A 24,185-nucleotide genomic window follows, 5' to 3' on the forward strand; every position below is an offset into this window, starting at 1 on the left:
GCGCCACAGATAGGGGGGGACGGAACGCCGAGGGGCGCGGGCAACGTGGACAATGCGAACGCCGCGGCCGCCGCCCCGCCCCGCGCGGAGTGCACGGCCGTGGGCCCGGCCCGAGGCCCCGAGGCGGGGGCTCCGGGCATTTTCCGCGACCGTGACAGGGGCTCTGCGAGCCGGCGGGAGGGCTCCCGGGCCACTGTCGCCAGGAACTTGGGGGTGGTTTCCGCTTGGTTTGGGCACGCGGGCCACGATCGCGTTATAACCCACAGGGACGCCGAGTGGTGGTGGGTGGTGGGATGAGGAGTCGCCCAGCGGGAGGCCTTGGGCAGGATATTAGTGGAAATAATGCACTGGTTGTCCGGAAAAGCGAGTGCAGCCACATGGCCAGTGCCAGTCTGCAGCGAGGGTATCCGGTGGCCGCGAAGTCTGTAATTTAGCATAAAAAGAGCTCCCCCAAGACCCGAGAGGCTGACCTCAGCGCCGCGTGGCGGTGGCGCGCCCGGCACCCTCGGTGGAGACCGTCCAGTTGTGACAGGTGGGGAAGCTCTTTGGAGAGGATTTACAGTTTCAAAGACCCTGCACACACTCCTCTTCGGATTACTATTGCAAATTTTAGCCAGCCTCTTCTGAAATCTGGCTGCGGTCTGGGACGTGGTCAGTTGCCTGTCTCTAACATTCCCGCGGAAATATAAGTGATACTCGGAAATGTGTTTTCTGGCTCCATTTTTTGATGCCTAGAACCAAAAAGTACACATAAGATCGGAGATCTCTTTTAAGTTAATGCCGTGCCAACGGGATCACCAGCAAGGGTTTATTCAGCCATTTACACAAGCTGGAAGTATTGGCAGTCTTAAGATATTTTTAGTTAATTTGCTGCTTCCAGAGTAGCTTGTATGAAATTCAGAAAATAAGAGCAATATAAAGAGGGGAAGTGACCGGGGCACACCTGTCTGCTTACATTGATCCTCTGTTTAATTGCTTCTGGTGCCTTAGAGTCTAGACAATGGCAAAGCAGTGGTCGAATAGCAGGACAGATGCGGAGGGAACTAAATCAATTATGGATCCTCTCTTTCCCAAGGACATAATACAGTACTGTGAACCCAGCCTCACACTGTCTGGGCATAACTCTAAACAAGGTTAAATAACCTAATTGCTTGGCCAGAACTTAACATTTAAGAAGATTAGCATAAATATAAAACCTCCATGTTAAAAATAAAAAGCATGTTGCATTATCTACTCTTTGGTATCCTCCCATCCCTTGCCTTTTTCCCACTTGCCTGCCAGCATCTACCTTTCCTTAGCAATAATCTCCAGTCCCAAACCAGTATGTCCCTTTTTTCTCTTCATTTCACTTCTCTAGGTTTGCTTTTGCCCCTTTGGCTCTGAAGATCTATCTTCTACTGTGTTAAGGAGGCCTCTTAAGACAAGAATACTTGCCTAGTCCACTTAGGTAGTAACTGCACCTTCGAAGTATGTTTTTACATGAAAGTTCCCTCATTGACCTGTTTATTTACAATATGTATTTTTTCTAAGATTTTTTTTGAACTAAATCATTTTTAAAGCCTTTTTTGAATTTGTTACAGTATTGCTTCTGTTTTATGTTTTTTGGCTTTTGGCCAAGAAGCATGTGGGATCTACCTGACCAGGGATCAAACTTCTACCCTCTACACTGGAAAATGATATCTTAACCACTGGACTGCCAGGCAAGTTCCTACAATGTGTATTTATATGTCTTCTGACCATACTACTTAGAAAAGCAAGCAAACATTGGCAACCTAACAGGTTTTATTAAATAGTTTAATAAACAGTCACAGGCAAAAACTTTTTTTTTTACTAATTTTTAAACTGTTTTACTTTTTGCTGAAACTTTTTCACACCAGTCAATACCATAGAATCAATGAAAATGGCTTAACAAAAGAAAATGGCTATAGACAGTACATAAATACAGCTCTATTTTGTATTTCTACTGAAGCTTTTTAAAGGTCAGCTTAATTTTTCAAGTTGTGGTCTTGTGGGCTTTACAGAGTTGGTAATGCTATTTGACTGTTGTTCAAAAGCCAGAAGTATGTCTGCAGTGCCATGGGGTTGGAGAGGGATACAGGATTACACAGCTGTCTTCTTAGATAAATCTGACCTACTTAGCCTTCTCTGGAGGTATTTTTCATGCTGACTCATGAACAACAGGAAAGTCATGGCCCATTAAGTAGCATCCCTGTTTTGAAGTAAACTTTTTCTCCAGAAAAGACTCCTGTGTCATTCATGCTATATTTCTGTTATTTCCCTGTGATAATGGGTATTCTATTAGAGCTAGAAAAACTTTGCTATTAAATAATAGCCTAACCGCCTCATTTTACAGAAGAAACTGAAGCCCAGAAAAAGTGAGAAATATCCATATTACAGTGGCAGAGTTATGGAGAAGTATGTATGAAATAATGTTAACTGAAAAAAATTAATGTAAACATGATTTAACGTGATATGCAAATTATATACAGAAGATTAAAGCATGGAAGAGACATAGGAGGTAAAACAAGAGACATTTTACCAGAGTGTATCAGTTTTAAATTAGATCTATATTTTTTTTCTAAGCCACATCTAAGAGCAACTAAATCTACCTTTACTTTAAACATGCAAGATACTGACCATGCTTTTGACTTACTTTACACTTGTTCTTTTTTTTTAACAAGTACAGATGAAAACCAAGCAAGTTTATAAATATGAGTTATATCTCATCATATCCTACAGAAAATTGATGGGGAAAGGTCAAGCCCAAATCATTTATCTCTAATCCAGAGAAGATTCAACACACCAGGTTACAAGGTGGTTGTGAAGATTAAATGAGATACTGTAGGGTGAGTATCCAGTAGATGGGCTCACTAAATGCTAGTAGTGGTATTACCATATGGGATGTGCCAGACTTTCATGTACATGGTAAGTCTGATACTGATGTTCAGTTACTTGCATTACCTGTTCACTGCCATTCGCTGTCATCTCTTATCACTCAGACATGCTGGAAATGGGAATGATTAATGAAAATGTACACGTAACAGCTGTTTTCTAGTTCATCTGTTCATTTACATATATAGCCTCAGCCCAGTGGAGACAACAAAACTAAGTCTCCTATCAAATCATCACTGCAGTCACTGCTGGGACACAAGCCTCTTCCTTGCCTGGGAAGAAAGGCGTGGAAGGGATGGTTCTTGAGCTTCTTGAGCTTAGCAGAAACCTAGGGATTATGGTCAAGAACTCTTGAGATGCAGACTGCCCCCATGACTCATAGAGGACCCTTCTCACTCTTTATTCCACTTTATCTCATCTCTGGAATTCTCCAGGCCAGAATACTGGAGTGGATAGCCTTTAGCTTCTCCAGGAGATCTTCCCAACCCAGAGATTGAACCCAGGTCTCCCGCATTGCAGGCAGATTCTTTACCAGCTGAGCCTCAAAGGAAGCCCTTATCTCATCTCAGGAAGCATCAATTAAGCATTCACACCTTTCTCCAACTGCACATTTTGTTGAATAACTGGCCTTTCCCACTGTTGGAACATCAGGCAATTTGGCAGGAGCAGCAGTAGCCACAGTTAAAAACCCATCTTTTCTGTGTTTTTTAAAAATTCATAAAACCATGCAATACAAAAGGTACATTTTACAGTATAAAAAATAACTGATCAAATTTTATATTAGATAGCTTCCAATAAAATTAAAGTAAAAAATTTTAAAGAGAAGCTAGAATGTGATTCACACAGGATGCCTTGAGTGTGGTCCTGCTACATGTTTAGTTATGATGAAATGCATGAGACATGAATAAAAAAAGCAGTCACCTTCCCAGCCTCCTTTGCAACTTGGCATGGCTATTTGGCCAATTTCTGGTCAATGTGATGTAAGCAGACTTCTACTGGCACGGCTTCAAGAAAAGTTATTGTTTTCCTGACGAAGAGGAATAGACTCAGCTAGTACAAGAGTTTTGCTCCGTGTTTTTCTTCCTGCTGGAATATAGATGTGATGCCCTGAGGTTTGGCAGCCTTCAGATGAGCCTGAGGAAGCAAACCCCTGCTGAGGATGGTACATTGGAAAGGTGAAGTGTGTTGATCCTAGAGGATTTCTAGAATTGCTGGATTGTCTACCTTTCAACATCTTGTTTGTAAGCAGAAACAACCCCTTCTTATTGTAGTCAAGTTTTCTGTTACTTCCAGTCAAAAACAATCCCAAGTGAAGGAAAGAAAAAATCAATACAAAAATGGAAGTGAACCATAATCGTTTACGAGAACCAGTCTCAAAGATATTAACAAAATGCTCATATAACAAGAGGAAACAGCAGAGCGATACTTGGTTTGTTTTACAAGTGCAAATTAAAAGAACTATCATATCACTTTATATCAACTAATTTAGCAAAATAAAAGCAACAAAAACAAATAGTGATTGATAGCTGCAGAGAAACAGTGTTTATTACTTAGTAAACTAGTTTATTCTCCAGAGAAGAGCCTGTTCCCCCAGGGCTGTCCCTGTAAGTCTGTGGGAACTACACACCCAGCCCCCATGCCAGACAGCTCTATACCATCCTGGAGGTTGTCCTCACCTCCTCAATCTACTTTGCAGCCATTACCTCCTAAGCCCAACCTTTAAAAGTAAGAGGACCCAGGTCTTGGTCCTGTATTCTTTCTCTCTTTCTAGATCCAGCTCTGTGTCTTTAAATATTATTTATAAGCTAAAAGTCTCAAATTTAGAATTTTAGCCTAAACCTAAGGTTCCACACTTACATATCCAACTGCCTGCTTGCCATATCCATTTGAATGGCTAATAAGTGTCTCAAACTGAACATGCCCAAACTCTTGATTGCACCCATCCAAGCCTGTAACATGCCTACTCTTCTTAACCTCCTGCCCATGGCAGTGCCATCTACCTGTGCCTGCGTGCCTATTTGTGACCCCATAGACTGTAGCCTGCCAGGCTCCTCTGTCCACAGGATTTCCCAGGTAAGAGTACTGGAGTGGGTTGCCCTTTCCTCCTCCAGGGGATCTTCCCAACCCAGGGATCAAATCTGAGTCTCCTGTATCTCCTGCATTGTAGGCAGATTTTTTTACCCACTGAGCCATCAGGGAAGCCATCTACCCAGTTGCTGAAGCCAAAAGTCAAGTCTTTTTTTTTTAATTGTATAGTTGCTTTATGGTGTTGTGTTGGTCTCTGCTATGCAACAAAGTGAATCAGCCATATGCGTATATATATCCCCTCCCTCTTGGGCCTCTCTCCCACTCCACCGCCCCGTCTTCCCACCCCTCTAGGTCATCACCGAGCACTGAGCTGAGCCCCCTGTGCTATACAGCAGGTTCTTACCCGCTATCTGTTTTACACATGGTGGCGTATGTATGCCAATCCTAATCTCCTAATTCATTCCACACCCCCTTCTCCCACTGTGTCCACTTACCATTCTCTACGTCTGCGTCTCCATTCCTGCCCTGCAAGTAGGCTCATCACTACCATTTTTCTCAGTTTCATATGTGTGTTAATATGCGATATTTGTTTTCCTCTTCACTCCATATGACAGACTCTGAGTCCATCCAAATCTCTACAAATGACCCAGATTCTTTCCTCTTTATGGCTGTAATATGCAAGGTGAAAGTGAAAGTTGCTCAGTTGTGTCCGACTCTTGGCAACCCTATGGACTGTATGCAAGGAGTCTATTTAATTCCACTTTCCTTTATAGCCTCTAACTCTCTGAGCAAGTCCTGAGGCACTCCCCTCTCCTTTATTCCTCAGCCACTAGCCTGACGTCTGGTCCCTCTGCTTCCACACTCATCACGTTATCTTGGCTGGACTGTGGCCAAAATGATCTTTGTAACATAGATTTCATATCATCTATAAAACCCTTTGGTGGTTTCCCGTATAATTAGGATAAAATCTAAACTCTTGTCCTCATCCTGAGAGGACCTGAGCAGTCTGGCCTTGCCTGCCTCTCTGGCCTCATCTTCCACAGGCTTCCCCTTGATAACTGACCTTCAGCCCGGGGTCTGTGTGTCCCCCGAGCTCACCAGGCTTGATCCCCATCCCAGGGCCTTTGTACTTGCTGTGTTCTCTTCTCAGAAATCCCTCTGTCCCTACAAGCACACATATGGCTCCTCCTAAACACAGACGCCGGGCTGCTGCTGTGCACGCTCATGTCTGGGGAGCCCGGGGACTGGACTCCAGCTCGGATGCACCAAGCCAGGCCCTGGCGCCAGGGTGCTTGCAGTGAGAGGAGCTGCCTTCTGATTCCGCAGGAGCACTGACAGCCTGAACCACAGGCCCAGGACACTGCGTCCTTCCATCCTCCTGGAAGAGGCAGCTTTTTCTGATCAAAATATTCTTTTTTTTATTGAAGTATAGTTGATTTACAATGTTGTGTTCATTTCTGCTGTACATCAAAGTGACTCAGATATATATATATTTATATAAACTTCCTTTTTCATATTCTTTTCCATGATGGTTTATCACAGGATATTGAATATCGTGCCTATGCTGTATAGTAGGCCTCTGTTGTTTATCCAGCCTATATATAATAGTTTGCCTCTGCTAATCCCAAATCCCACTCTGTCCTTCCCTCAGCAGTCTGCTCTGTGTGTCTGCGAGCCTGCTTCTGTTTCATAGTTGAGCTCATTTGTGGCATGTGGCTCAGTGATAAAGAATCCACCTGCAATGCAGGAGACCCAGGTTGGAGCCCTGGGTCAGGAAGGTCCCTGGAGAAGGGAATGGCTGCCCACTCCAGTGTTCTTGCCTGGAGAATCCTGTGGACAGAGGAGCCTGGTGGGCTACAGTCCCTGTGTTCACCAAGAGTCTGACTCGACTGAGCAACTAGCACTTTCACTTTAGATTCCGCATACACGTGATAGCATAATGCATTTGTCTTTCTCTGACTCACTTCACTCAGTGTGACAATCTCCAGGTCCATCCATGTTGCTGCCGATGGCATGGTTTCATCCTTTTTCCTTGCCGTGTATTATTCCGTTGCATGTATATACCACATCTTTGTCCATTCATTGGTCGATGGACATTTAGATTGTCTTCATGTCTTGGCTATTGAGAATAGTGCTGCTATGAATATAGGGACACATGTATCTTTTATAATTATAGTTTTGTCTGGATCTATGCCCCGGAGTGGGGTTGCTGGATCATATATTAACTCTAGTTCTTTGAGGAACCTCCATACGGTTTCCCACAGTGGCCACACTAACTTACATTCCCACCAGTGTAGGAGGGTTCTCTTTTTGCACACCCTCTCCAGCACAAAATATTATTTCTTATGTCTAAAGAGAGAGGAGGGGCTTCCCTGATGGTCCAGTGGTTAAGAATCAACCTTGCAATGCAAGGGACACTGGTTCAATCACCGGTCTAGGAAGACCCCACACGACGCCCGGCAGCTGAGCCTGTGAGTCCCGACTACAGAACTCACACGCTGCAACTACGGAAGCCCGTGAGCCTCGAGGCCACATTCCCAGCAAGAGAAGCCGCCACAGTGAGAAGCCTGTGCGCCAAAAGTAGAGAGGGGCCCCCACTCACTGCGGCTGGAGAAAACCCACACGCTGCAGCAGAGCCCCAGCACGGCCAAACAGTAAGCCAATCTTTAAAAAACATAAGAGAGAAGCGAGCACTGTCACTGGGCACTCACTTTATATGCATCTCTCCCATAAACCTTGCAAAAATGCGGTGGGATTAGCCTTATTGTCCTTATTTCACATGCTACAAACTGAAACTGACTGTAAATTGTTTCTTTGGCGTTAAAGTTGGACTCCAGCTCTACTGTGTCATACAGTCTCCAAAGATGAAGGAGAACTCACTTGGAAACTTCCATTCCACGCCCCCGCCCCCTGCCTCATGTTTTAATTCTGCATATTTTAGGATGCCTGTAGGAAGGTTTAGGAAAGTCTATGAAGGCCCAGCTATAGTCATTAAGAACGAGTTACTACTGCATGTACAGTTACAGAACATACCCCGTCTATACACCTGCCAGGTGATAAATTAAGGTCAAGATGAAAGTCAGTAAAAATCTCTCATTTTTCTTTGAAGAAGCCACAACACTTTTGGACTTACCGATCTTGTCCCTTTACTGACCTTTGTACATATTAGCTTACAGTCTATTTGAGAAGGTTATTTGTGTAAACCTCTAAAATAATGACTGCGTTAACTTATTTGTTTATAGGTGCTATTAAAATGTTCTACTTGGGAACTCAAAATGTAGAACAAAGAATAGAATTTATTTTTTTTCTTCCTTTCTTTCCTATTTGTTACTGGAAAAGATATAGATAGAGATTTCATTTAAAAGGTTGGCAAGAATTCCAATTCTGTAAATTGAGTCAATTTCTTAGAAGATGATCTTAGAAAAACTATTTTTTTAAGGTCTGGCTTAAGCTGTAATAAAACAAGGCCCAGCCTTCATCTGGGAAGCAGAAATAGTACTTTTTCAGCTCCATTTAACAGTCTGAAGTGATTCCATTATAATTCAACTTCCTCTTCTAGAAATAATGATAATTTTCACACAGTGCTTATGCCAAGCCCTATCCTAAAAGTGTTGCTTATACTGAGTCACTTAATCCTGCCAGCAACCCTATGGGGTGTCAGTCAGTTCAGTTCAGTCGCTCAGTCCTGTCCGACTCTTTGCGACCCCATGAATTGCAGCACTCCAGGCCTCCCTGTCCATCACCAACTCCCGGAGTTCACTCAGACTCACGTCCATCAAGTCAGTGATGCCATCCAGCCATCTCATCCTGGGTCGTCCCCTTCTCCTCCTGCATCAGAGTCTTTTCCAATGAGTCAACTCTTTGCATGAGGTGGCCAAAGTACTGGAGTTTCAGCTTTAGCATCATTCCTTCCAAAGAAATCCCAGGGCTGATCTCCTTCAGAATGGACTAGTTGGATCTCCTTGCAGTCCCAGGGACTCTCAAGAGTCTTCTCCAACACCACAGTTCAAAAGCATCAATTCTTCAGCGCTCAGCCTTCTTCACATTATTATCCCTATTTTATCGATGGAGAAATTGAGGCACAGATAGGCGAGGTGGAACTAGCAAAGAACTGACTCGTTGGAAAAGACCCTGATGCTGGGAGGGGTTGGGGGCAGGAGGAGAAGGGGACGATAGAGGATGAGATGGTTGGACGGCATCACCGACTCGATGGACATGAGTTTGAGCAAGCTCCAGGAGTTGGTGATGGACAGGGAGGCCTGGCGTGCTGCAGTGCATGGGGTCTCAAGGAGTCGGACATGACTGAGCAACTGAGCTCAGCTCATCTAGCCCAAGGTCACAAAGCAATAAGGTGCAAACCTAGGCTGATCTGGAAACCCCGTTTTTCACCATCAGAGAAACACCGCCTTTATCCTCGTGTGAATGGAAAGTGAAGTAATGGTAATATTAGAAACGTATGTAAAGCACACGGGAATCGGAAACACTGATTAAAGGCCATAATGGAACCAAGAAAACTAACAAATTGTCTTTAAGAAGATGTTGATACTGTGCAACCAATTTCTGGACGTTGAATACGTCATGGTTCCAGAAAGAATGGCATGCTTAGTGTTGAAAATGGATCTGTCTATGTGAGGTAATCTTGATATAGGATATGAAATAAGTCATATGAATCCATGTTGCTATAGGAACTCCCCGAACTAATACCATGAGTTCCTTAACTAGATAGCATCCTAATAGTAGCATTTCAGCAACACTTAGCTGACTTACCCATCTAAACAATCTAAATGCAATTCTGGAAAATGTGTTTCATGACCTTGAACAAGGCACTTCAGATCCCGGAGCTTTTTTTCCTTGACTTTAAATGAAGCCATAAAATATGACCTCTAATGTCCTTTACATGTTATGTAAAGAATGTTGAATGATTTTCTGTCCAGACTTGATGACTTGAGAGCAGGAAGCCTGCTTTTTTTTTTTTAAATTCATCATTTCTTACTATTCCAAAATCCACTGAGTAAAGCAACTTCACAGCTTCCTGAGTCTGCGTGCTTTCAGATTACAATCATGTTAAGTTTGGCACATCAAATTCAAATAAAAAACTGCCAGGTCAGCAGCGGGGAGCCAGATGTTATGGTTCTGAGATAAGGGGGACTCTTCTTTCTGCAGCTTCAGACGTGGACTGCCAGGCTTGGGCCACTGGCTAAGAGCACAGCCAGCAGAGTCCAGGGTCCTAGCTGGGGAGTCCAGGCAAGTTACCTCGCTTCTCTGCACCTCAGTTTCTCACCAATAAAATGGAGATAATCGTCTACCTCGTAAGTTGCAGCAGAAAACTGAGCTCCTATATATAAGCCTGTAGAAAAGTGCCTGGCACATGTTGGTTGGTTGTTGTCATTTCCTGTATTAAGAAAAAACGGGAGCTTGAAGGAGGCTGGGTGGAAGCGTGGGTAGGATCACAGCAGCAGAGTTGCTCAGGTGATGGCCTCGAAGATGCTTCTACCAGTCAGCGTTAGTGCCAGTGTGAACTGAGTGCCTTCATGATGTGAAAGGGCCCCACTTCAGTTATTTCATTGTGACTTGTGTTTCAATTCCCAGGTGCCCAAGGCAATATAGGACTTCCTTATTTTTCCTTCAAATGCAAAATAAAACTACCCACCCACTGGAAAAGGAACATCTCCATTAAGATCTGATCTGGATTACTGAACAGTTCCCGCTCAGGGTGCACAAGGACTCCACATCCTGCTAAACCCAGCGCTCCCACACCCCTCCCTAGGGAAAGCAACTGCAGACACGCAACCAGGGAGGGTCTTCACTGCGCACAAAATCTGTTCCCTGCACCTGGCCATTCTCGGGATCCCCTGACTGCCAGCAGCGCGGGAGAGCAAGCCCTAGAAACCAAGCAGCAGGCAGACAAAATGCAGGGAACACAGCCTGAGTCAGCCAGCCGCCAACAACAGCTTGTGGTGGGAGCAGAAGCATCCCGAACTGGGGCGCAGCTCTTCCAGCACAGCGAGAGGCTAAGGGCAGAATCACACACAGCGGCGGGTGAGCCTTGCACAGTGGCTGCAGCACCTGCTGCTGAAAGGCTGGAGGGAGAGCCTCCAACATCAGCCAGCAGCTCTTCCGAGGCATCTGGATTCTCAGAAAGTGGTGAGAAGCACAAGATGCAGGAGAAAGCTCGGTAAACAGGCTGTGCCCCTGACCCTTCCCCCACCCTATTTCCTCTGTGAGCTCTTCAAACTGGTGGTGGTGGTTGGTGCCTAAGTCATGTCCAACTCTTTGCAACCCCATGGACTTAGTCCGCCAGGCTTCTCTGTCCATAGGATTCTCCAGGCAAGAATACTGGAGTGGGTAGCCATTCCCTTCTCTAGGGGATCTTCCCAACCCAGGAATCCAACCCAGGTCTCCTGCATTGCAGGCAGATTCTTTAAGCCATAAACCAGAGCTGTGGGTAAAGGACTGGGAGAGTAGAAGGTTGGTGAATCTGTTAAGAGACTTTGGCAGTCACCCGTGAGGAGAGAAGGCTCTAGACCAGAGTAGTAGTAGCAATTTTGGCTAAACAGCCATCAAGAGTTTCTCCCTGCCAGTGTGTAGGCAAATTCTTCTGAGTCAGCCTGATAAATTTGAAAATGTGACCCACTCCCACTCCCCTTGGAAATTATTTGTGCTCTACGTTAAATTATTATTTTGCTCTATCTCAGTCTTGACATTTTTTTATTGATAGGTCAGCCTCACTTAGAATTGCAATAACTCTGCAGTGACATTTCATGATGGTCAAATGAATGACAACAACAAAGCAAATTATTAAAACTCAGTGTTGGGAGGAATTCAAAGAAGCCCACTCTTAACAGTACCAAGGGTAGGACAAACGGATACTTCTTGAGGGTAACCTAAATACAGAACAAGAGCTGTGAAAATGACCATACCAGTTGACACAGTAATATTCTTGGAAGTTTGTTTTGAGAAAATAATTTTAAATGAAAGATATTTATGGCCATGTTACTTGTAAATAGCTCCAAACTGGAAATACCCAAAATAAATCCACTAACTTGGAAATGGCAAAGATAACTATGATAGATTCTGTGAAAAGCTACTCAGTACAATGACAATATATAAAAGATTTTTACAACGAAAAAAAGTGCACTGTGTAGTTGGAGCAAAAGGGACTTCTGGCAATAAAGCCAGGAGAGGGTAGAGAATGGTGTTTCATTTGGGCAGAACGTGGGGCTTGTGAAAGGGGAAGGGACGTGCAACTCCACTTGGAAGGGTGTGAGTGCCAGGATCAACAACGACGAGGCATGTAGATTTAAACACAAACCACAGGACGTCTCTGGTGGTCCAGTGGGTAAGATTCCATGTTCCCAATGCAGGGGCCCAGGCTCTATCCCTAGTCAGGGAACTAGATCCCACACGCTGCAACCAAGAGGTCATATGCCTCAGCTAAGACCCAGTACGGCCAAATAAATAAATAAATGTTTAAAAAATAAACACAAACCAAGACCTGAAAACTCAGGAGGTCGTGATGGGAAGCGAAATTCTCCCAGTCGTGTCTGACTCTTTGCAACCCCATGGAATTCTCCAGGCCGGAATACTGGAGTGGATAGCCTTTCACATCTCCAGGGGATCTTCCCAACCCAGGGATCAAACCCAGGTCTCCCACATTGCAGGTGGATTCTTTACTGGCTGAGCCACAAGAGAAGCCCAGGAGTATGGAGTGGGTAGCCTATCCCTTCTCCAGTGGATCTTCCCGGCCCAGGACTTGAACCGGAGTGTCTTGCACTGCAGGTAGGTTCTTTACCAACTGAGCTATCAGGGAAGCCCAGGAGGTCATCGTCATAAACAATTGGAAGACTGCAGAAGAGGAGGTAGGGAGGAGTGCGGTTGATCACCTCAGTGGGCATGGGCTCAGTGGCCAGTCCTCTCTCTGCCCCTCCAGTGAGTGGCTAATGAAAGGCAGCCCTGAAGCCGGAAGCCAGTGTGCAGGTCAGTGGCTTAGAGCAGGCAGGACTCTGAACAGGAAATGGCGAAGACAGCCTTTCTAGCTGTCAAAGGAAGTTGACGTAACGAAGACAGGGCTGGTCTGGGAAGATGTTGCTCAATTATTAAGACCTGACACTTCAGATCACCTCTGAAAAAGAAGCCCAGGGGGTAACTTAAAAAGGTAAGACGCAGGTCGAGAGGATTAGATAGAACAATACAGGTGAAACCCTGTGCCAACCGGGAAAGGCTTAATCTGGAGACCAGGGAGTCACTCTATGGAAAAGGCTGCAAAGTTAGCTGGTGTGTTCTTAATTCTAACCCTACATGGATAGGTGGCTTTATAAATTCTTTCAGTTCTAGTTTTGAACAAATAGTGGTAAAATTGTATGCTTGTATCTTTGACTCTTTTTCAAGAGATTTCTCGTGATCTTTAAGCCAGCCTATTTAAATGAATCAGTTGAATTAGAGAAACAGTCTAAAACACCAAATCAGCCATGATTGGCTCCAGGAGGTTTGTATTCTGAGTATTTTAATCGCATGACCACTCCATTCATCATCCACGCATTCAGGGCAATCTGGAGAGGAGTACGTAGGATAAAGCGTAAAGAAACAGAAAGGTACAGAATGCTACAGATGACAGAAATAGAGAAATATGGAAGTAGGGACACATTAGACAGATTGTCCTTCCTGCTGACCACAGTGAGTAAATAACTCACCTCTTTGCAGAGAACAACGTTTGATCTGTCTTGTCTAAGCATATCACGCGGCTTCGTGAGGCCGGTACATTCTGCTCGCTGCGTACTTGCTCTCACATGTCTCCTTACCGGCTGGCTCGCCAGCCAGGACTCCGCTTCTGCTTCATGCTTCAGAGAGATCAGGTTTCGGTTCCCGTTGTTTGACTCTTCTGTACCTCCCCTCAACGCACCCACCTTCTGTGTCTTATAAAAATGAACGCTTTCTTTTGATTTTCTTCTTGTAAACACTGGCCTAAGGCTGTTTTCTCTCCCTGCTACTGTGAACCATCACGTGTGGCATTAAGCCCAGCTGTCTGAAGAGTCAGAGCAGCACTTCTAGCTGAGAAAGGTAGTCATCTTGACTTGATACCAGTTTATCCTGGTGATGAAAGTACCATTTCATTTTTGATGGCCTTAATTTAGCATTTATCCTGGGGGCTGGGTTTTGTGTTGCCTTTATAAACACGCGCGCGCGCACACACACACACACATACACACAGAGCCTAATTCTTTTTAGGCACTTCTCCAGCTGTGAGTTTAGCAAGCCTTTCTGGTAATGGGGAGACAGACAGAATTACTGCTCCAAACATTCCCCTGCCACTGATCCAGAACATGTGTTATCATATCACACACTGTAAATGGATTCCGAATTCTTGCCAACGGGGCAGAGTCTGCATTCCAAATACCTAAGACCCTGGGACAGTGAGTTGTAAAAGGAAAATATGCCACACTTCCTTCTTTAGTTTGAAGTGAGCACAAGTAAGTTTGCTAAACATATTTGAGTCTCAGAGTATGTTTTGTTTTTTTTTTCCTGAAAACATAGAACAAGCCCACGAAATCTCTATACCTCAGTGAAAACAGACTTTATCCTGAAAGCCTCCGGGTCCCCTGATTGTTAATGTCACTTCCAATCTCTTGGTGAAGGGTGGTTGACAGGAAGGAAGGCAAGATGGAGGGGGGTTCATATTTAAGATAATAAAGTGACTTTCGTTCAACTGGTGAGAGACATAAACAGTCTGACCGTGATGGTCTCCTGGGAGTAGAGGTCTAGGATTTCAAATGGTATTTAAACAGTTGCAGAATCTCCGAAATTACTCTGGAAATTAACTCCTAGCCCAGGTGGTAATGTGAGGACTAGACATCCATTTTCAGTCCTGTGCTGTCCCGTATGAATGCCCTGAGCTATTGTCAATTTATTTCTTGTTCCTAATAATTGTAGATTATGGAACAAATATCTCCAAAACGTCTCTTTATTTTTGCGACTCTTGAGGACTGAAGGGTGGGAACTGGGAGAAGAGAGTAAGTGTCACTAGGAACTTGGCATTGGGAACAGCCTGGGGATGAGCAGGCAGGCTGATCGATCTCAGAAGTTCAAAGTCCCAACTTGGTTACCATGGTGATGCCATTCCACTCCCTAATTTCACCTGACAAGGTCTCCATTGTGTCTTCTCTCCTGAAGACTAGCCCATCCCACTCTTCTCTGATCCAGGCCTTCCTCATTAGGTCCTAAGAAACAGTCATAAATGGACACATAGGTACAGGGAGTTAATACTTGTGACAAACGAGTTAACGCCACGAGTGGGTGAATGGCCAGATCAGTTACTCAGACTTTAATAGCCGTGGCATATTCTCAAATCTCCCTGTGCGTGGAAGAGTGGTGGCATCGTGGTGCGTGGCTTGGTTTTCCCCGAGTGTAACAGCTAGTGCTAACTAATAAAATCTGGCTAGCTGCATAATTATCCCAGTTGATTTTCAGGTTGGTCTGGTATAATAACGACATTATCTGCCAGCCCTGGGGAGGCCTGGCTTCCAGAACCAGTTTGTGGTCAGGGAGCTGAGTGATTTCTACTCACACTCTCGAGGGCTCTAGTTCTTTAACATTAAGGTGGAGGAGTCAAGCTGGTATTGCAGCCTGACGCTGTCCCATAGATCTCAAGTCCAATGATTCCTTTCCTTATTGTTTCTTTCTTCTCTGAGATTAAAGCTTTTACTGTACATTTCTAGCCTGATTTGTTTGATCTTGCTAATTTCAAACCTTTAGGAAATGAAAACAATAATGTTTGAAAGAGGAAGTGTATATTCTCAAAATAAAGGAATTTGAACCTTATTATACAATTTTTAAAGGTGTAATTATGTTTATAGAAAAGAATGATTCAAGTCTGTTTAAGTATAATAGGTGTTTACATTTCCTAAAATGTCAAGTTGTGAATCATGTTTATAAAACTAGATTTAAAGTCTATAGCAACATAGGTGGATTCTTCTTAGGTCAAGACATGTCTATATATTAGAAGTCTCTCTGAGGAATGTTCTCCTATGTTTATTTCTTTGCATCTTGATACAGGGCTTCCCTGGCGGCTCAGCAGTAAAGACTCCGCCTGCTGATGCAGGAGACGTAAAAGACTTGGGTTCAGTCCTTGACTGGGGAAGATCCCCTGGAGGAGGGCATGGCAACCCACTCCAGAATTCTTGCCTGGAGAACCCCATGGACAGAGGAGCCTGGTGGGCTACAGTCCATGGGGTCGCAAAGGGTCTGCACACACACGCACGCACAGCCTGTTACAACACGTGTCATGGTCTGCGTTTTGCTATAAAAGCCACTGACTGTAAGTACTCGGATTCGTTGAGCTGGGTCCCACATAGAATGTGGGAAGGAAGGTCTGCTCCAGCTGGTTGTGAGATGAGAATGTTTAAGAAGCATTTGTAAAAAGGGCTGGAGGAAGGTCTCCTGTGTAACTCGGAGGAGGAGATGATCGTTGCTGGTGTAGGGGCACGCAGGAATGGATCATTTTTAATAGGGAGTGAAGGTAGGACTCCTTTAAAAGATGACATTTGAACAGAGTTAACTTGGCAACTATCTGGGGGAAAAACATTTTGGGCAGAGTATGGTCCGGGGCCAGGGCAGGGGCATGCCTGTGGGAGGCCAGGGTGGTGAGAGAGAGAGTTTGGAAGATGAGCTCAGAGGCTGAAGAGTCGGGTGGAGTGAGCCTGGCCTCCTGGACCATTGTCAGGGCTTTTGCTTTGCAAAGAGATGGGGAGTCAGGAAGGACTTTCAGCAGAGTGACCTGATCTGATGGGCATTTGGGGGGTCCTCCTGGCGCAGTGTTGGGGGTAGACTGAGGACAAGGATCAGACAGCCCGTGTGAGGTCCCAGTTGAGCTGGTCATCTAGCTTAGAGGTTATAGTGACTTGGAGCAGGTATGAGCAGGAGGGAAGTTGGAGATAGTCAGATACCAGATTTTAAAAGAAGAGTTTGTGGGATGTGACTTTTAAAAGTGAAGCCAAAGATGATTCCAAGCAACCTCAAAAGTGGAGTCGCCCTCACCTAAGATGGTGATAAAATTTCCAACTCCCCCCACAAGTCTGTATTTTCTCATTTTGAAAATGGTCAGGGGACATTCCCTGGTGGTCCACTGGTTCAACAATGCAGGGGACACAGGTTCAACCCCTGGTCCGGAAACTAGGATCTCACATGCCACGGGTCAACTGAGCCCCGCACGCCGACTGTGGAAGCCTGTGTGCCCTGGAGCCTGTGCTCCACAGCATGAGAAGCCCCCACGGGAGAAGCCTGCACACCACCAGAGAGGAGGCCCCGCCGGCTGCAACTAGAGAAAGCCCTCACAGCAACAAGGACCCAGTGCAGTCAAAAATAAATAAATAAAATGTAAAAATAATCTGTTGCTTTTTCAGTCGCTCAGTCATGTCTGATTCTTTGTGACCCCATGGACTGCAGCACGCCAGGCTTTCCTGTCCTTCACCATCTCCCAGGGCTGGCTCAAACTCATGTCCTTCGAGTGGGTGATGCCATCCAAGCATCTCATCTGTTGTTCCCTTCTCCTGCCCTGAATCTTTCTCAGCATCAGGGTCTTTTCCAATGAGTCAGCTCTTTACATCAGGTGGCCAAAGTATTGGAGTTTCAGCTTCAGCATCAGTCCTTCCAATGAAGACCCAGGACTGATCTCCTTTAGGACAGACTGGTTGGATCTCAGGTTGCTGAAGTAGCCACTTTCATTTCAATTATCACTTCCGTTTGTTCACAAGCTTGTCTCTTTTTCACACCGTTCTGTGTGAGAACCCATCTCTTCCCTTCTCTCTCTGTGTGCCTCTAAAGGGCTAGATCAAGTTCCACATACTGGAGAATGCCTCCCCTGACTGCATCCCCGGCAAGATATCTCTGCTGATCTCTTCAATGTGTTTATCTGTAAAGGCTTATTTTAATCAAGTAATAATATTCATGGGATGACTGTTGAGTTTGTTTCCTCAACAGCTATTTCTCCCTCCAGTTTTTAGTCTTCCGCTTCTTCCCCCCAACTCCCTCCATTTATTGAGATACAATTGACATGAACTAAAGCAGGTTAGACATAAGAGACTCGTGTTCGATCCCTGGGTGGGGAAGATCCCCTAGAGGAGGGCGTGGCAACCCTCTCCAGTACTCTTGCCTGGAGAATCCCACGGACAGAGGAGCCTGGCGGGCTACAGTCCATGGGGTCTCAAAGAGTTGGACACGACTGAGCGACTTAGCACGCACATAGCATTAGTTTTGGGCTTCCCTGGCGGCTCGGATGGTAAAGAATCCGCCTGCACTGCAGAAAACCAGGGTTCAGTTCCCAGGTCAGGGGGATCCCCTGGAGAAGGAAATGGTTACCCACTCCAGTATTTTTGCCTAAAGACTCTCATGGTCTCCTGTCTGACAGGCTATAGTCCATAGTGTACCAGAGAGTGGACGTGACTGAGCGACTAAGCACGCTCACGGTATTAGTCTTAGGTGCATTATACAGTGATTTCATGTGTGTGTACGTCGTGAAGGAAGTTTAGCCAACACTCACAATCTCACATAGTTACAAAAGTTTTGTGCGTAATGAGACCTTTAAGACTCACTCGTAGCCACTTTCAAGCATGTAATATATTACTCCCTACAGTCACCAGGCTGCACATTACAGCCCCAAGACTTACTCATCTTATGACAGGAGTTTCTCATTACTGACTCTCTCCGCCTGTTTCACTCACTTACCATCCCCAACGTCTGGCAGGCACCCATTTTCCTGTCCATTCTTCAACTTTTTTTTTTTTTAAACATTTAAAAATGTATTTATTTACTCAGCCATGGTGGTCTTAGTTGCGGCACACGGGGTCTTGGTTGCACCATAGGATCTTTTGTTGCAGCTCAAGGACACAGTCGTTGCTCTGGGGCCTGTGGGATTTTAGTTCCCCAACAGGATCAAACTCGCATCCTTTGCATTGCAAGGCAGATTCTTCGCCACTGGACCACTGGGAAGTCCCATTCGTCAACGCCTCCTTTCACTCCTCTTCCTCACTGAGAAGTCACTCAGCAGTTCAAGCCTGATCTCCTGCATCCCACCCGGGGTCTCTTCCTTCGGTCGCCCCTGGAAACCGCTGGGATGGCTTTCATCACGAGGTCTTCAGACATTTCGAGACAGTCAGTGGTGAGAGCCCTGCTGACTCGCGGCTCGGGCTCCTGGTGCGGCGCTTGGAGCAGAGACGTTTCGGGGCTGTGTGTGTTGCACAGGGGTGAGCAGATTCCACACCAGAGCCTGCCTCACCGGGTCCACACAGCACTCAGCTCCCAGAGGAACATCCCGGAGCCCGGCCGGGCGGCTCACCCGTCGCAGCGCAGGAGGTAAAGAACTCGGGGGAAAACGCTGGGGTCATCTCCACTCACTTGTCCTGCTGTTTCGGCATCTGTATCACAGAGAGCGAGACAGTGAACTCTACAAAGGGGCAGGGACTCTCCATTTCCCAGGCTCACTGTTTCTCTCCCCCCAAGGAAAGGTTGTGGGCGCCCCATCCCGGCACATGCTTCTGACTCCCACCCCCGCCTGTGTCTCTGGGCCCGGCTTCTCTTCTGAGCATCATATTACTGACCACAAACCCACGGCTGTCCCTGGAAATGTGTAGGCTCCTCAGACTCCAAGTATTCAGAATCGAATGAGCAATCTCTCCTTCCCCGGCTGCTTCTCTTCTTCGATTACGTCTCTTGGTTTTTGGCTCAGTGTCAAACTAAACTAGAAACTTGATGTCATTTTCAACTCTTTCTATTCCCTTAATACTAGTTGTGGTGCTACTCTGACTTTTCCCATAAATGTCTGGCCCTCTGTCCCCACTCACAAAAGGGCTGATGCGTGTTCCTTGAAATGCCCACCTTGATGTTGCCACCAGGGATCCCGCTAAGGCACAGACTCGACTGTTTCCCTGCTTTAAAACTTTGAATGGGCTCCTCCTGCATATGCTATCACGTCTGCCTTCTTAGCAGAGCCTGCGAGGCTGTCCTCCCTGAAGCCTGGCCACACTTCTGCACTTCTTTACTCCCTCCCCTCCCCTACTCACCCCAAGTTTGCATTTCCGGTCTCACTGAATTTCCCAGTTCTCTGTTTTTCTCTGTTGTGCTCTTTTCACCCAGAGTAACTTAGCTCTTTCTTTCTTTCTTTCTTTGGCTGCACCATGCAGCATGTGGGATCTTAGTTCCCCAACCAGGAATTGAACCCATGGCCCCTGCCTTGTAAGAGTGGATTCTCAACCACTGGACTGCCAGGGAAGTCTCATCTACTCACCTTCCAAGACGAAATGATGACAATCTGTAACTTCGAAAATAAATACAGCAGAGATCACCCTATGCCTAGTAGTGTGCAAAGCTAAGATCTGTCACAAGCGCCCCTGCCCTCAAGGAGCAGCAGAGTGGCGGAGCCAGGTGGATGGACAGCGGCTTTTGTAACCACACAAAATGACCAGTGCTGGTGGGCCAGTCCTTGTCACCTGGGGGTGTCTCATTATTCTCCACTCTCTCAGGAGGGCTGGCACCTCTCTTGTCCATAGAGGCAGAGCTCTTCACCATCTCCTCTCTGTTCACCTCAAGTATACTTAATCACCCTTTTTTTTATTTTACTGGTCTTTGGACCCCTAGCCCCGGTACATCTTCTGCATGTGTTTCAGAACTCGTGGCGGTATCCTCAGGAACGCTGACCAGAGCCACCCATGTCCTCCACTAGACTCTATCTAAACGGCAGCAGCAGACGTCCCCTCCCAGCATCCTCTGATAGGTCTACAATGAATGTCATTCCTCTAGCAAAATTTCTAAATCTTTTTTAAACCTCTGACCCATTTTTATCATGTCTTTCTCCTACAGAATCTATAGTGGCTTCCTGTGGCTGAGAACAGGAGTATAAGCCGGTTACCAAGTCACTGATTCCTTCGCTTCCACCCTGATGGTGGGGAGAGAATGTTGCCCAGAACTGGCGCAGAAGGGCTCAGACTCATCCCATTGGTTACATTCACTGAGGTTAAGAGTCCCTCTTCTGAGACACAAATGTGTCTATCTGGACTTACAGCATAGCATTTCAACCAAGTAATTTCAAGCACGTGCTGACTTTGAAGCGTGTGGCAGCCATGGCTTACGTATGTGTAGGGAAGGTGATCTGATGCTTTTCCAGTTCTGAGGAATTGGAATCTTTACTCGAAGGGCATACCTAAGACAAAGTGCGGTTTGAAGAATATACTTGTTCTCGGTGAGGTTGTGTTGGTGTGAAGGGCCAGGGCACCTGGAGCACACTGAACAATCGGGATTGTGCCCACGGAGGGTGACAAGCATGGAAAGTTCAGGGGAAAGAGAACTAATTAATAGATTCTTCTCTCCCTTTAATTATTTAATTCTTATTTAGGATTCTGATGGTATACATTCTTTGCAAATCAATTGCACATCTTTTGGGGTGGTCTCAACCTAGAGGATACAAATCAAATTCAAACTCATTTAGAACTTCTGCTTCCCCACTTGAACCACATCTGCACCTCAGGTCACAAGTTACCTGCGCTCTAACTTGCCACACCTGCCCTTACTTCTGAGTTTGGGCTGCTGTGCTTACCCAGGGCTAGAATGTTACCTAAGACCTACCACCTCTCATTCATTTACTCAGTTAACAAATATTCACTGAAGGCCTGTGTTTGTGGGATGACACTGGGAGGGGCTACAAGCACCCGTGTGCATCAAGGAGGTCTCCACGGCAACCTTGCTCATTTGGGTGCTTTCTCCTCCATTAAAATTTTATTAATAGTCCAGCCAATGTTCCTTTCTATTTTTTTAAAGATTTTTTTTTTCATGCGGACCATTTTTAAAGCCTTTATTGAATTTGTTACAATATGGCTTCTGTTTTTATGTTCTCTTTTTTGGCCATGAGGCATGTGGGATCTTAGCTCTTTGATCAGGGATCAAAACCATACCTCTGCATTGGAAGGGGAAGTCTCAGCCCCTGGATCGCCAGGGAAATCCCTGAGCCTATATTTTCTGAACCAAAAAACAAGTAAGATACCTGCCATGAGGTATGATGATGGATCAGGATATATGAAATCCAGTCTGCTCTGGAAAGTGTAGGGCTTCCAAGGTGGTGCTGTTGGTAAAGAACCAGCCTGCCAGTGCAGGAGGCCTAAAAGACACAGGTTCCATCTCTGAGTGGGGACGATCCTCTGAAGGAGGGCATGGAAACCCACTCCAGCATTCTTGCCTGGAGAATCCCATCGACAGAGGAGCCTGGAGGGCTATCATCTATAGGGTAACAAAGACTTGGACACGACTGAAGTCACATACTGTTCATACTGTTCATGGGGTTCTCAAGGCAAGAATACTGAAGTGGTTTGCCATTCCCTTCTCCAGTGGACCACATTCTGTCAGACCTCTCCACCATGACCCACCGGTCTTGGGTTGCCCCGCGGGCATGGCTTAGTTTCATTGAGTTAGACAAGGCTGTGGTCCTAGTGTGATTAGATTGACTAGTTTTCTGTGAGTATGGTTTCAGTGTGTCTGCCCTCTGATGCCCTCTTGCAACACCTACCATCTTACTTGGGTTTCTCTTACCTTGGGCGTGGGCTATCTCTTCACGGCTGCTCCAGCAAAGCACAGCCACTGCTCCTTACCTTGGATGAGGGGTATCTCCTCACCGCCTCCCTTCCTGACCTTCAGCGTGGGATGGCTCCTCTAGGCCCTCCTGCACCACCGTTCCTTGGACGTTAGGACTCACTTTCACCTTCTCAGAAGGCCTGGTTAAGAGCCCATCTTTGGATCTCTTACGTTGCTTGTTGAATTGGGCATCGCTTCTGCAGGGAGCAGCCTCCTCCCCGGGCTGCCTGGCTTTTGGAAGAAGGTGTCCTCTTGCCAGGAGCTGGGGAAGCAGTAGGGAAGAAATAGCTGTCTGTCACTAGTTGTGACAGTGGCGTGTCACCGGGTCCCTCAGAAACTGGGCTCCAGGGTCCTCTAACAAACCAGCCAGTAGCTGCTGGTCCCCAGTTTAGGATGCTGGGACTGCAGTTACCAACGCCGCCTCACTTGAGGGGAAAGCGCTGCTACGTGAGTCTGAGTGAACTCCAGGAGTTGGTGATGCACAGGGAGGCCTGGCGTGCTGCGATTCATGGGGTCGCAGAGAGTGGGACACGACTGAGCGACTGAACTGAACTGAACTGAAGTGACATAGCACGCACACACACTGCTCTGGAAAGTAGAACCAGCATCCTCCTTTCTGTGCATACAGACGTACTGTCTCCACTAAGAGCAGGAACTAAGGAAAGAAACATTTTTCTATTAGTAGACAAAGAAAGAGAAGTCGCCTAGCTTGGGGGACAGCAGGTTTAGGATAAACTTAATCATGATCTTTAGTGGATAAAAGACCACAGAGGAGCAATGGACCATTATGAAAAAGACACAGTCTCCTAGCCACTCCATGTTAGAATCTGTGTTTTTAGAAAGGGATGATGGTGACGGTTTAGTCTCTAAGTCTTGTACGACTGTACGGTCCATGCAACCCCATGGACTGTAGTCCACCAGACTCCTCTGTCCATGGGATTTTCCAGGCAAGGATATGGAGTGGGTTGCCTTTCTCTCTCCAGGGGATCTTGCCGACCCAGAGATCAAACTCGGGTCTCCCACATTGCAAGTGGTTTTCTGCATTTCAGGTAGATTCTTTATCAACTGAGGCACCACGGAAGCCCCAAAAAGGAGTGATAGAAAATTCATAATTTTGTGAAGTTGAAAAATGAAAGGTCCCTGAACACTATGTGCAGGGTGGTGATTTATACAAAATAGGAAGGAGCCTCTGCATTCAGAGGAGTAAAGGATTTTTAAAATAGCCATCAAATGTACTTAATGCCTCTGAACTGTGCCCCTAAAAGTGGTCAAAATGGTAAATTTATGTTAGATATATTTTAAACACACACACAGACACACACATATCCATGAAAGAAGGCTAGAGCTAACACACTTCCAATTGTTAAGTATGTCCCTTTTAGGAAAACTGTTTCATAGCACTGAAAATATACCCTGGTAGCTTGGTTGTTAAAGAATCCACCTTTAATGCAGGAGACCCTGGTTCAATTCCTGGGTTAGGAAGATCAACTGGAAAGGGGATAGGCTACCCACTCCAGTATTCTTGAGCTTCTCTGGTGGCTCAGCTGGTAAAGAATCCACCTGCAATGTAGGAGACCTGGGTTTGATCCCTGGGTTGGGAAGATCCCCTGGAGAAGGGAATGGCTGCCTACTCCAGTATTCTGGCCTGGAGAATTCCA

Source organism: Oryx dammah, unplaced genomic scaffold, assembly GCF_014754425.2.
Source record: "Oryx dammah isolate SB20612 unplaced genomic scaffold, SCBI_Odam_1.1 HiC_scaffold_12, whole genome shotgun sequence".
NCBI lineage: Eukaryota > Metazoa > Chordata > Mammalia > Artiodactyla > Bovidae > Oryx > Oryx dammah.